Source organism: Panicum virgatum, chromosome 9K (genome assembly GCF_016808335.1).
Source record: "Panicum virgatum strain AP13 chromosome 9K, P.virgatum_v5, whole genome shotgun sequence".
NCBI classification, from domain to species: domain Eukaryota; kingdom Viridiplantae; phylum Streptophyta; class Magnoliopsida; order Poales; family Poaceae; genus Panicum; species Panicum virgatum.
Genome location: NC_053144.1, coordinates 67,266,103 through 67,280,255, shown reverse-complemented (window position 1 = coordinate 67,280,255; position 14,153 = coordinate 67,266,103). Strand labels below are relative to the sequence as shown.

The 14,153-nt window shown below is 49.5% G+C and overlaps 1 long non-coding RNA gene and 1 pseudogene across 1 annotated transcript; one reads left to right on the top strand and one right to left on the bottom strand.

Moving 5' to 3' along the window:
* Positions 1-116: 116 nt before the first annotated feature.
* LOC120647290 lies at positions 117-2,520 on the top strand. The gene is made up of 2 exons (XR_005664735.1): positions 117-1,503; positions 1,604-2,520. It is a non-coding gene; the product is annotated as an uncharacterized LOC120647290 (long non-coding RNA).
* Positions 2,521-10,643: 8,123 nt separating this feature from the next.
* LOC120648900 lies at positions 10,644-12,552 on the bottom strand (annotated as a pseudogene).
* Between the last annotated feature and the right edge of the window lie 1,601 nt (positions 12,553-14,153).

The following is a 14,153-nucleotide window of genomic DNA, read 5'->3' as shown; positions in this document are numbered from 1 at the left end:
TGGTTTTATCGGGACTTTACCTGACTGGACTGTCGGATTACTCCGTTTGAAGTGCGTGTTAGCCAGGATTACCGTTATGGTGATGGTTAGCGCACTTGAGCCGGATTAATTCGGGCGGTACTGCCACAGTCAGCGAGCTCCACCCGATCTGCACCTCCGCTTCAAATTGCAGCTCCATCCGGCCGGCCGCCCCCATAGTTTAGGCCTGAGTCAGGTACGCCTTCTTTGTTGAGTCGTGCTGCTACTGAGTTATTGCTGGTCTGCTTGAGAAGTTGTGGTTGTCTTGGAATGTGATAACTTAGCACTAATGTTGGCAGATCTGAGATACAATGGGTCTCCATCATTTCATTTCTATTTGTTCAAATCCATGGACTGCATTTCTTGATCTGATTTACTTGTTAATTTGATTTACCCATGGGTATTTGACAGAGTTGTCTGTACCTGGCAAAGTTATCCACGCTTGTGCCTTGCTAGGTCAACGTGAATACCATGAACCCGAATACATACATATCTGTCAATAATATGGATAAAATTAGAATTTGACTTGATAGGAAATATTGAGAAAGAAATGTTCCACAATTTCGTACAATTTACCCCTCTGTGCAGTCTCTCCCATGTCGTGGTCCAAGCAGCAGCCACTTGAAGGAAACGTGGTCTAGCTCCTAGGAGGCATGCCTTTTGGTTGTTCACGACTGAATGTACTCTAAAAATCCTATGGTAAAAAATGAAAACAGGGGGTGGATGGCTATATTGAATGAACAATGCTAGATTATGATATTTACCTTACTGCTGCACAATCAAGAAAGTTCATAACACATAGCAAGTTATTAGTGACTGCATTAGAAGAAACGAAAGAGCATTTGATAATTCTGATGCATATGTTGCGGATTCATAGTTTGGTCAGGAGTTACAGTATATTCAGTTTGTGATAGGTAGAAGATACACATACCGCAAAATAGTTATTATGCAATAAGTTGATCCTATGCACTTGCTCAATCTACTATATGCTAAGTCCATATTTAGTGAGCATGATCCACTGCTGTTCTAACTGCTTGTTAGTATAGTTTGGCCAACTGCGAAGTCCTAATGTAGGCAAAAGTTTGGTAGCAAAAGTATATCTTGATAGTCCTATAAGAAATATTTTTGTGTCAATTACAATAAATTTCTAGGATCTTAGATTATATTTGAACAATGTGAATACATATGTAAGGTAGAGTTTACAACCTTTTACTTGTGTGAGGCTTGACTACATAATTTCCTTGGTTCTTGTGCTGGTATTTATCACTGTCATCATTGCTGGTATCCTGTGACATGTAGCATGCTATAAATTTGGGATTGACTGTAGATATCTTCAAACCTTCTTTTACTAACACCCTGATTGTGTCCATCATAAAATGGATATAACCGGTCAAGAGAAAGTTCCAACGGTGGCTGCATCCTCATGAGTGTTCATCATTAGGAAGAATGGGCTACACAACGCTACCACCACCAGGACACGAGCAGGTATGTGCCCACTCTCCCCCTCCTCACTGAAGGCACTGTCTTGCTCGTACAACTCGTTGGCCCTCTAGGTCTTTTTGATTCTTGCTATTTCAAACTCTAGGTCCTGCGAACAGACGACGTGCCCTTCGTTGGGTTGATGAAAATTTCAGGTGTTGCACCTTGCAGGATATTATTGTCTCCTGGAGCCATTCTGGTGGGTCGTGATGGTCCAAGCATCAGAGATTCTATTGGCCTTCTTTGTTCTTAAGCATGCTAATTTTTTTGTTAAAATAGATGTAAAAACTGGAGCGACATTGCAATTTTATTCTAACCAAATGAATTAACTGTTTTGGTATCATGTTCTCTTCTGGTTGATAAATTAAATTGGATTGTTTGGTGCAGAAATAAAAAAAAAATCACAGTTACAGATGACCAACTTTCTTTGTAAATGTCTTGCTCTTTCAGGTGTCTTTGCTGCTTCTTTTAGTTACCTGAACTATTTCAGACATTGAGGAGCACATGAGATTTGTTCAGACATGTATCCTTAGCTCCTCAGGTAATTGCAAAACAACTTGAGAATGATGCACACTCATGCTAACATGGATACATGGTTCTCTTTCAGGTTAATTGAAAGTTGTTTTTAAAATCTGGATACTCTTTTAAAAGATATATGTAGTATGTTGGTCCCGCATGAATGAACAAACTAAAAGAAGAGGAAGAAATAGATATAGCCTCCTGTCTGTTTGAATGATAGCCATCAACATATTCTATTCATTTCCTGATTTATATGGTTACTAAATCAAGAGCAAGAACTGCCTGATGATCAAGCTTCTTCTCATTTCCCTAAAACCTAGCATGCAGCTAGCTAGATGAAGTTGTATGCTTTGCCCCCAATCAATCAAAGTTGCTACATGTACATCTACTATTTGTAACATCAGGTCGGACGAAGTGTTCCAACAATTACTAAAATATTTTGAGCAAATGTGATTCCATGCTCATGGTGGTTCTTAAGAAATTCACAAATTATTTTGATTTTCAGCTCTCTATTATTTCATATTGATGTTTGATGTGGAATGTTCGATTTTGATTCCTGAAAAGCATGGGTGTCAAGGGAAACGATGGAGTTAGAGTACCTCTGCTAGCATATGTGCAATTCTGAACAGGATGGATATGATGTCTATTTATGATGTCATCTCGTGCATACACAAAGGCTTATTTTTCCTGTTTTAGATTTAGATAAAGCCAATTGTTTCCGGTAGGGCGCGCATCGCGCGCCGAATGTTCTATTTTCCGTTCATGGGCTCAGCAGTCTGCAAGCCGTGGTCATGCATGGGTAGCCTGAGCTCCTCCATGGCTGTGTTTATGTGACAGAACCGCCAAGTTAAACGGCTTAATTAAGCGTAATGGCCATCATTTGAACGCATCAGGCGCATTAGCTTAATTAAGTGTAACCTGACAGCCTGTTTCCAACCCACAGGCCGATCGAAATACACCAGAAGTCTCGCGCGACGGTGAGCACAGACGGTACCAGCATAATATAATTTCACAAAAATAGATAATAACATAAATATTTACAAAACAACTTTAAATTTAGAATTTACATAAAATAAATGACAGCAGCGGAAGAGAATATGACCTGAGAGAAGGAAATTTGATTGAGAACCAATAAAACAAAATGATAACTATGAACACGTGAGGACGTCACATCGAGCCCACTGATGCGAATCCTGGTTAGCTTCTATACCTGAAACAGGGTAAACAACAAACCCTGAGTATACTAATACTCAGCAAGACTTACCCGACTTTTGGGTATACTTAGCCCACATATCTAGACATGCAAAGCTTTCTGGCTGGTGGCTTTATTTGCAGAAAAGCATCTAAGGGTAGATCCTTAATTTCAAAATTTTAGCTCCAAATTATAGTTATAAAGTTGCTACACATCTATGATTTGCAGATCTATAACAATCAATGTGAAAACATAATTGATTAAATAACATCAACATGTATCATATCATTTCGGTTCATTTTCTTACTACGATGTGACTTGGAGATCAAGGTGCTCATGTCCGAGAGCGACTGACGGCGAATCGATCCGATTTAACCTTGCAAGGTGGACCTAACTAACACGGCACGTATTTGCCCCGTCGGACAATACGAACTAACCATTCCCCTCTCTGCCTCGAATTACAGAACCGCCCCACCTACATATAGTCAGCCGGGCTCAACGAGAGACCACCAAAAGTAAACATATGCATTCCAATTCTGCGTGACTACCTGACTCGCCCTAAGGGTGGTGATGAAGTTCTGTACTTTCGAAACGAGGCAGTACTAGGCTTACCGGTTTCGAATACCTCCTACTCCCGGCATGCAGTTAGTACAATTCAAACATGATCAGCAGGGCCAACAACGGTACGGTCCTCAATCGACACAGACGAGGCTAAGACACCAGGAACCCTGTCCTGTTGCCATACCTATATCTCATCATCATTCCCCCGTCCGGTCTCAAATTTCCAATCATTCCATATTGTATTCCATATCTCATATACTGGAATATAAAGATAACTATAAATCTCGCGAGTAACCGGAAATTACTCGACTTCTAAGTATCATATATCTCGCGAGTGCAAAAAGTCACTCGACTTCTATCGAGAAGTATTAAGCATATCATTTCTATCGTCCTATACATGCTAGTATAATTCAGGGAAACCTAGGGATCATGCAACTAGGGTTCCAATCAACTCCTGAAACGTAGTGCACAAGTAATAAATACATATGTAGGTGTCATAATTTCAAATAATAGGATGTGCACCGGGGCTTGCCTAGGATTAACACTAAGTCAGTGTTAGTTAGATGATATTCGCTTGGCGAACATCTTCCTTTGGTCATGCACATCGGGTTCCATCCATCCGTCTTCGGGATATGTCCACCAACATCGTCTTCGGGTTCGGCTCCAGTAGCACGTCCTCCATATGGTTCATCTATCGTACCTAAATGAGATGCGACAATGCATATGTATGAATGCATGGAAGTGCAACACGCAAGACATTCATAAAAGTACAACATACTAGCATAAGCACCTAGAGCTATTTAACTTAACCATCACTCAAGCATCTCATAGAAGATGACAAGCACATCAAGCATGCCACACAAATTAACTTAAATTAAACCACTGCAAGCATCCACCATTCAGGAAATTAGCTAAACATTCTAGCCAACAAAATTTAACACGATTCACCCAAAAATAGCATACTTGATGTATCAAACCATGCAGAAAAGAATGGCTTATCAATACTTTTAGAAAGTGAAGGATATAACTAGAAACTAAACAAATGCAAAAACTTAAATTGAGGACATGATCTAGCAACCAAAATTTACCAGCATGATGAGCTATTGATAAATCATGCAACAATATTTTGCCAACATTTATTGACAACAGAAAATATTTAATTTAGCCCTAGCAAAACAAACAGAACAAAAATAGACTTACAAACACGAACATAGCTTCTGGTTCTGAAATTTTTACAGTGAACTAAACATGCAAATAGTAAGCTACTGCATAAATTTCATAATTTTTGAACATGCAAAACTGCAGATATTAAATAGACAAGCGTAAACAAGCATTAACCATGATTAAATCAATACATCATGAAAACATTAAACAAACAGCAGGTTAAATATTTTTCCTAAGTTCTACATGCCAAATCAAAGCTAATGCAACTGGTTTTACATTTTTACCATTTTCTACTATTTATTATGCATTTTTAAAGCTTGCAACCACTTAAACTAACATTTAAACTAGAGAAAAAAACTATTTAGAAAATGAAGATCAACCTGTAAGGAAAGTTGTAGATCTTAGGACAAGAAATCCAACAAATTTTAGTTTGCATTTTTCTGATTTTTCTATGATTTACTATAATTTTTCAAAGTTTCAGCTAATTATTGCAAAACAACCCTTCGCAGCACTATTCACCTGAGTCATGGACTTCGCAGAAAGGCCCCTTCACTTCTTTCTATTGTTGCCTGGGGTCCCTAGCCGCGATTTTTGGAACAGAGGAGGCTCAGGGAGCTCGGTTCCAACGAGCTCGCTCACCGGCGGCGAGAGCTAGGTGGGGGAGGAGCAAGAGGAGGTCACGGGCTACCTTGGGGTGGTCTTAGCGCGGCGGAGGGCGGCCGGAGGCGTGCTGCCCACGGGAGCAGTGCACGGCGGCGGTCGGCGACGGCGTGTGGCGACGCTCCGGTGAGTGGCTGGCGACGGGGCGGCCATGGGAGGATTCAGCAAGGCTGGGTGGAGTGGGGGCGCTCGGCGGCGTGGCACAGAGGCGCGTGCGCGTGGCTTGCGGCGAGCAGCAGCATGCCGGCGGCGGCATGGCTCGGGAACGAGCGCGGAAACTCGCGGAACGCGCAAGAACGAGGAGAGCACGAGCATTAGTGCCTCACCTAGCTTCGATTTGAGCCACTGGACGAAGAAAACGGTGGCCGGACGATGGAGTTCGACGTCGAGGTGGGGCTCGATGTCCTTGGATGGCCGGTGGCCAGAGGATCCGCGATTCCCGGCTATACGGCGGTCGGAGCTCAGTTCCAAGGGGGTGGGGAGGGAGCTAGGGAGGTGAGGGAGCTTCGGGTGCGAGTGATTTGAAACTGGTGGAGCGGAGGCCAGGGATTTGGCCGGCGGAACGCGAGCTGCTCGAGCTCGTTCGAGCTCTTCTCGAGGAAGAAGAAAGGGAGAGGGCGCTGGGCAGGATAAGGCCGTGGGAGGTACATGACGAGGCGACGACAGTGTTGATGTCGGGGATGGCCGACGCGTGCCGCTGCACGCGAGAGAGGCGATGGAGGGGGAGAGAAGGGCAGCGGCAAGCAGCAGCGTGAGACGCGCGGCGCGTGCAGCGCTCTGGCGGTGTCGTGGCCAATTTGGCTTTGGTGACCCCGAGCAAAATATCGGGGCGTTACAGTTTAGTTCCGCGAAAAGTTTCCAAAATTTTTCACTGACGTACATCACATTGAATCTTACGATACATGCATAGAGTATTAAATGTAGTTAAAAAATATAACTAATTGCACAGTTTGGTTGTAAATGACGAGACGAATCTTTTGAGACTAATTACTCTATGATTGGACAATAGTTGACAAATAAAACTGAAACGCGCTACAGCAACTTTTTCACAAACTTTTCGCGAACTAAACACACAGAGATGGCTGCACTGATAGTTATTATGACGCCTGCTGCTGCAGCTCTGGTTGACCGTTCAGTAACATCAGACATCCCCAGAGATCACTGCATCGGTCATGTTCTCTATCTTCCAGTACTCCCACGATGGTGCAAGCTACTCAGCTCTTTCACTGCATCCATCATTTTGTTGCCTCAACAGTTGCCTCCGCTCAGAGAGGGCAGAACTACGCATTTTCTGGTCTATCTTCCATATATCAATTGGCATTGATTGCCAGTTTGGATATGATTTCCATGTACACATTTGGCGATGGATGGCGAAGGCTCGATGTGATTCCAGCTAAACATGTGTGTTGCCTCGCTTGTGCGAGTAGGGGCATGCCACATGTGGATATCTAACCAGTGGAGGAAATTGGGTACAAAGCAACTCAGAAGCAAAACGTTGCAGCGCTTGTTTTTGTGCAAGTTCAGTGATTGCAAAACTAGGCCCCTTTGGCATAGCTTCAAGAAGAACTTCAAAAATAGCTTCTTGTGAAGCTATGCCAAAGAGGTAAAACTATAGCAGCTTCTTTCTTGAAGCAATTTGTGAAGCCATTCATGTGCTTCCACTAGCGGGGTGAAGCTAAAAAACGTGGCTTCATCCAGCTTCACTAGAAAGAAGCTATTTTGCCAAACGTTTTTTAAAACAGCTTTAACTTCACCTGGAAAGCTGCTTCACCAAAAAAACTACTTCATAAATTGTTTTAAAAGAAGCTGAAGCTATGCCAAACGGGGCCTAAAGTTCATTGATGTCTTTGCTGCCGCTACTGGAGTACTAATAACGAGTGGCAATGGCTTCTCTTGGATGTACAAATGTCTACAATCTGTTTCTGCTACCTTGGAGTTGGACAAAGTCTCGTGAGGTATTCTCCTACTTTTATGGCCGTGGGGTAAGTGATCTGTTCGATTGTTTCTGACACCCCTGCTGACTGCTAGAGTGCTAGTTGTTCTCTTTCCATGGTCACATACAGTTGCTGTTGTCAGGCCCTTAAGTGGAGTGTGAGGTCGTTATGTATTTGCCCCATGTCATCCATATGCTGGCGTTTGGAAACCAAACAGCGCACTGGTCCCCTTTGCCTCAGTTGAGCCCAATCCGCAATCTTTTGATGCTGTTCAAAACCCCGAATTTCTGCCTTGGCATCTTCATATTGGGTAGTTTCGACTGGAACAATGAATAACGATACTTAGATTCAATATGTAATCTCAATTGGGTAGAACATTCCAAAACCTGTTACAACATCTCTGTTGAACTGTCACGACAATATCTTTTGGCAACCTTAAGATACCAGTGAAATCCTTTGCTACAGGGAGGACAGCGATGAAGATGTCCCCGGTGGCAACCTCCAAGCTCCTCTCGTCGTTGCCGACTTGTCAGAAAATCTACTGGTCCTGTGAGCGGCGCAGCGGACAAAACTGTATCAGCGCATGCCATTGCTCTGCATGTGACGGTCGGTCTCACTCTCACCGTGTCATGCTTGGCATGTCAGCCTATCCGTCCGAGCCTGGCTTTCTTGAGCGTGTTGCTAATTACTATTCAGATAAATTGGGATTCTTACTCATGAATCCAAATCGGATAATGTGCTAGAAACATTTACAGTACATACAGTAGTAATGATTTGGACACAAGAGTCCTTAGTAGTTCCTCGCGGAAGCACTCAAAAAAAAAAGTTCCTCGCGGGAAAAAAAAAGAGAAATGTTCTTGGTAGGTTAAATTCGCCTACAAGATTCTTCACAAAAGAGGTGCTGCCGGTTGTTACTCCAAAAGTGCCTTGTTCCCATACCAAGGAAATGAGGACTGACGCTCCAGACTTCTCTCTGTCCCAGAGCAGCAGTAACTACTTGGCTAGGCAGCCTAGGCTTGTAGTTGTAGCAGCAAGCCAGCAATCGCATTGCCGCCCAGCACCAACCTGCCAAACCCTTGGACGCAGCACAGCGCCGGAGCGCCCAGACCGCAGTGGAAAACCCTGCCGATTCGCACAATCATTCCGGGTTGGGGTTGGTTAGCTCTTCTTCTTGTTCCCCCCGCCCCCTGGTCCCCCGGGAACATCGCTGGTGATCGATCGATGCACGCACCAACGTTGACATCCCACCCTCCATTAGGCTTGCTCCAAGGGTGCCCTCTATATGGCCCCCCACCCCACGTAGGGGGAGCTTTGGGGGGAAATCCGATCCAATGGTTCCCCCCAAAGCTCTCTATATACGGGGGGAGTTGAAACTCCCTCTATATATAGAGTGAGTTTCAACTCCTCCTATATCTCTAATCACACCGTTTTTTCATGATATTAATCTCGTTTGAGCCCCGTAACATGATGATAATGTGTATTATGACAGTACAAATACTGTATGATTTTTTTAAAATTCAAAAATGATAAATTAATAGTTAGTTAATGAGTGATAGTATATAGAGGGAATAGATATGGGGGAATGGTTGGAGAGGAGTTATAGAGGGAGGAATTTTTTGGAGGGAGGTAGTAAAATATAGTAAATAGTACGTTTGGGGGGAGTTGGATGGGAAGAATGGTGGGAGATAGCCTTAACCCCCCCCCCCCCCCCCCCCCCCGATCTAAATGATTGGTTGGCCGTGCGCGCGCCGGACCAGCGAACCAAATCTTCCCACGCCGCGAGAGGACCCCCCCTGTTTAGCTTGTAAAAACTTTCTGCTAAGATAAGATGCGGTGGAATGTGACGAACTGAGCATGTTAAAGTAAGCGTCACATGAGGGGAAAATGCGGCGTCGAGATGAGATCGACGAGCGTGCGCATGCGTCACATGAGTTTCGCCGTCGTATCGTATGCCGCCGCCGTCGAATTCACCGGGACCGGCCGGCAGGTAGGCCGGCCGGGACCAGGCGGCCGAGCTGCCATGCCGTGGCGCAACGCGGGCACGAATCGTCGCAAAACACGGGAGGCGCCCGCGCGCGGCTTCGCTTCAGGGCACGTCCAGTTCGGCGTGCCCGCGAAGCGAGGCGCGCACATGGCCGGTGGCCGCGCGACGACGACGCCAGCGCGCGCTGATGGATGGATGGATGGCATTGGCTTGGGCGCTTGGCTACCCCGTCCATTCCGTCGTAGCTAGACGAGGAGGCCCCGGCCGGCCCGTCTAGCCGTGGCCGTACGGTCCAGATGGAAAGGTGCCGCGGCCGCGGCCGCGGCCGCGCGCGCCGCGACACTCGCATGCTCGCCGCGCTGGCCTACGGCTCCGGGGCGAGCCCTCGCTCGCTCGTGTCCTAGGCGTGGCCCCCCGGGCCCGGCCCCCAGCCAGGGCAGCGCCTTGCAAGCTCGCTCGCTCGCTCGCTTGCTTTTCACCCCGAAATGTCCAATCCATTTAACTGCTTGGCCGTGCATTGGTCACTGATGGGGAAAACAAATCGCTCCCTGTACATGTGGCCGTCCTGGAATGAGGCGCTGCCGGCCGGCCGGCTCACGGTCGACGGCGTCCGACGGAGACGGGCGATGCTGAAGGGCACGGGCTCGATTCGATCACCTGCAGCCAACCAAAACAGCGACCTTGGCCGATCAGAAAGAGACCTGCAACAATCTGTCCTCGGGAACTAGAGAACAAGCAAGAAAGAGACTAGCGCAACCATGGGAAGCGGCAGGATGTTGCATGTCGTGCCGGGCACAAAAAGGCCACGCGTGAAACATTTTTAATTTGCAGTTACTGCTAGGTGCTAGCTCCTACTCCCTCCTTCCCTGTTTATAAGGCATACACGTATATCAAGATTCAAATCTTGTCATCTTTGACCAATAATTTGACTATTAAATTTTTATTTTTATAATGCAAATTTCATATGATTGGATTCATAATCAAATATATTTTACAATGATTATAAGTTTATAATCAAAAGTGATATAATATATGATAAATAAATGGTCAAAGTGTTGTTTAGAAGACCGTGTCATATTCCACCATGCCTTATAAACGGGGAAGGAGGGAGTAAATTAGAAAAAAAAAAGAATTGATGGCAACCGTCATCTGCTGACAGCCAGGCTATTCTGCGCAGAAATGGCGTGGCATCCATGGATCGTCATGAATGCACGGATGGATCGCACACTTGCCTCTGCGTGGCGAGGAACTCCTGGACGGACACGTAGAGGTGCTTGTCGCAGCAGGAGTCGAGGGACAGGGACCGCCGCAAGGGCAGCGCCGCCAACTCCTCGCCCGCCTTCCTCGTGCCGATGGCCTCGTCGCCGACGCTCTCCGACTTTCCCTCTGTTTAATCACACCCCATAAACACGTAAACAAAAAAAATCACATCGAATGTTTCGACACATGCATTGAGTACTAAATAAAGTATATTTATAAAACTTTTTGCATGGATGGGCTGTAAATCACGAGACGAATCTAATGAGACTACTTAATCCATAATTTGCAATATTGATGCTACAGTAATCGTCCACTAATTATTATTTAATCATGAATTAATTAGCATCATTAGATTCGTCTCGCGATTTACAACCCATATGTACAAAAAAAATTATAAATACACTTCATTTAGTACTTCAAATTAACAAGATTTGAACACAAAAATTTTTGCGCGTGGACTAAACACGGCCTTTCTCAGCTGCGGAGTGTCCGCCCCGCCGCCGCGGCTGCTGAACCATCTCTCGTGCTCCCCTCTCACCTCGATCACAATGCTGTCGCTGGCGAGCTCGGTGTCGCGGCGGCTGGTGGGGACCGTCGCCGCCGCCGGGGCGCAGCGCGCCGGCACCCGCGCGGCCGGCAGCGTGACGTCGCTCCGGCAGAAGGGGCACCGGGCGCTGCCCTGCAGCCACGTGTCGATGCAGTCGATGCGGAAGGCGTGGGAGCAGTTGGGCAGCAGCCGGACGCGCTCCCGCTCCTCGAACTCGCTCAGGCACACGGCGCACTCCGACACGGATATCCTCGGCGCCACGCTGCAGCCGCCGCCAGCGTCACCGCCGCATGCCGCCGCCGTGAACTTGACGACCGGGAGCATGCGGATGAGCGGGAGGCCGAGGCCCCGCCGGCCGTCGCTCGCCGCGGCGCCAGTGACGGACGCCTCCCGTCCGCCGCCGCCGGCACCCCGCGCGCGCCGGTACCACGGCGGGTGGCGCGACCAGAGCGCGCGCAGCAGCTGGCCCTGGTCACGAACGCGTAGTAGCTCGCGAGGAGCGCGAACGCCGCCATGATGCCCAAGACGGTGATGATCGCCATGGTGACGCTCGCGCTGGACGACGACGACGGCGACGGCGTCGGCGCCGAGGGGAAGGACGACGACGGGCTGGAGACGAACGGCGCCGGTGGCGGATCCATTTGCTAGCCCCGCGCCGGGCCAAGGTATCAAGGCTCGCCAGGAACAGTTGAGAGAGCAGGAAAGCGTACGGGGAGCGGCAGGTCGAAAGCAAAGCTTCTGAGAGAGACGTGGAGCGGCGACGCAGCAGCGCCGGCCACGAACAAATGGCCGCTATTATACCAAGCGATCGGAGCTATGCGTGAACAGTGCGGCTGATGCCGAGAGCTTCTGCTTCTGGGGCAGAGAGTTTCATATGGTGGAAAAGGGGGACGCCATGGGCAGCGAATGAGAGCTTCCAGGCTCTGCTTTTTCTGCCTTTTTTTTAGGCTTTAACATGCACTGCTTAACCGGTCGGCGGTGGTTATGTCTTGTGTTCGTGACAAGAACTTTCTTTGCAGACCCCAGATGTGAACGGCAATCGAATTGAGGAGGAGCAGGTGACCTATAAAGACGCCACTAGACGAAGCCGGCGGCGAGGCATTGACGCTTGTGTGCAGGGGCAGTTAGTTGGGTGCCGTGGGAAAGCCGTGTGCCTCCTTCGCGGAGCACACGACCGCGAGAGCACCGGCACGCACACCTGACACCCCCGTACACGCCGTGCTCGACTATCTTTAACTCCCCGGCGGCCCGGCCTGTAGAAAAGGTGAAGGTTCGGTGGCACCGTCCTGCTCGACTGCTCCTACCCTTGACGACGTACAGGTACAGACAGGGGTTCGGCGCCCGTGCAGTTTTCCTCCGGGACCCGGCCTTTTTCGCGTGCACCGTGCACCGTCTCCTCCTCACCCCCGGTACACGTACACGAAAGAGGAGGACGTGTAAATTGTTGAGGTTCAGAAGAAGCCAGATACAATACACCTGTACTGTACGAGCGTGGCGACGTTCCTGGTCAGCGATCGGACATGAGCAGTGGATTACTTGGTACCGGCCCATGCCGCCGAGGAGACGGCACGGGGGGAGAGAGGCCAGAATCATTGCCGCCGGGTGGTGGCGGGGTATAGCGGCGGCAAAACTAGCAAGGCTCCTACGTTCTAGAGGCCCCCCCATGTTTGGGTCGGGCACCGCGCCTCTTTTGGTTTTGGTCGTCTCTGGGGGGCGGTTAAAAATTGGGGCGGGGCGCTGCGGCGCGGCGCGGGCCACCCGTCCATGCGGTTGTGTCCGGCGCCGGCCGTGGATCGCCGGGACAGCCCAACAGTGCAACAGGGCCGCCGGGGCTTCCGGGAGGACAAAGCTGGCCGCTTTCACCGGCGATTTGACGGTGCAGTTGGTGACCAGTCAGTCAGTCGGTGGTGGCCTGGTGGTAGACTAGAGCCGGGAGCAGGAGCATGTAAAAAACAGCAGCGGCGGGGGGTGTCGCGGATGAACGCGACGGTGATTAGTCGGACGGCGCCGCCGTGCTGGCCAACAAAAATGGCTGCAAAGTGGGCTTCAGCTGCCGAGGGCCCGAGACGCATAACGCCCACGTGAGCTTTAGCGGCGGCCCAACAGAAGCGGGGGGCTGCCTGTTCGCGCCTGTGGGCTGAGAAGCATAAACAGAACTGGGCTGGGCTGAGCGGATATGCCTCTAAATTCTCCCTTGGTCCGCGCAGCAGTGTTTCGCGGGGGGAGTTTATTTTACCGCATATGCGAAGGGGGAAGAACACATCGCAGAAGCTTCCGCCACCGCTCCCCCGCCATCCCCCACCTCCCCGGGCTCCGGCGCCGCCCCCGGCGCCTCCGCCGCCGCCCACCACCACCGCCAACCCTAACCAAGCTCGTCGCCACCGCACCGCCGACTTCTTCTCGCCCCCGCCGCCGCCCGCCGCCCACCAGGGGTCCTACCCCGCCCGGCCGGCGGCGCTCCCGCGCTGCCTCGCCCTCCGCCGGCCGAACCACCGCCGCCGCCCATCCTCCACCGCCCCGGCCCCCTCCTCTTCTATCGCTGGCGGCCATGGAGCTCCCCCCCGAACCCAGGTAACCCGGAACCTAAAGCTCCGCCGCCGCCCTCCACCACCCCGGCCGCCGGCGACCTCACCAGCGGCCGCTCCGCCCACCAACCACCCCTCTCCGCCCAACCCTCTCCCCCTCCCCACTCCTCCAGATCGCCGGCAGTCGCTCCACCTCCTCCCCTAGCTCGCCGGCGGCAGCAACAGCGTCTTCTGCGATGGCTCGTCGGGAAATCGCATATGCGATGAATAGATTTCCTGGTGTATCACCGCCACCGCCCGCCTGAGCTCG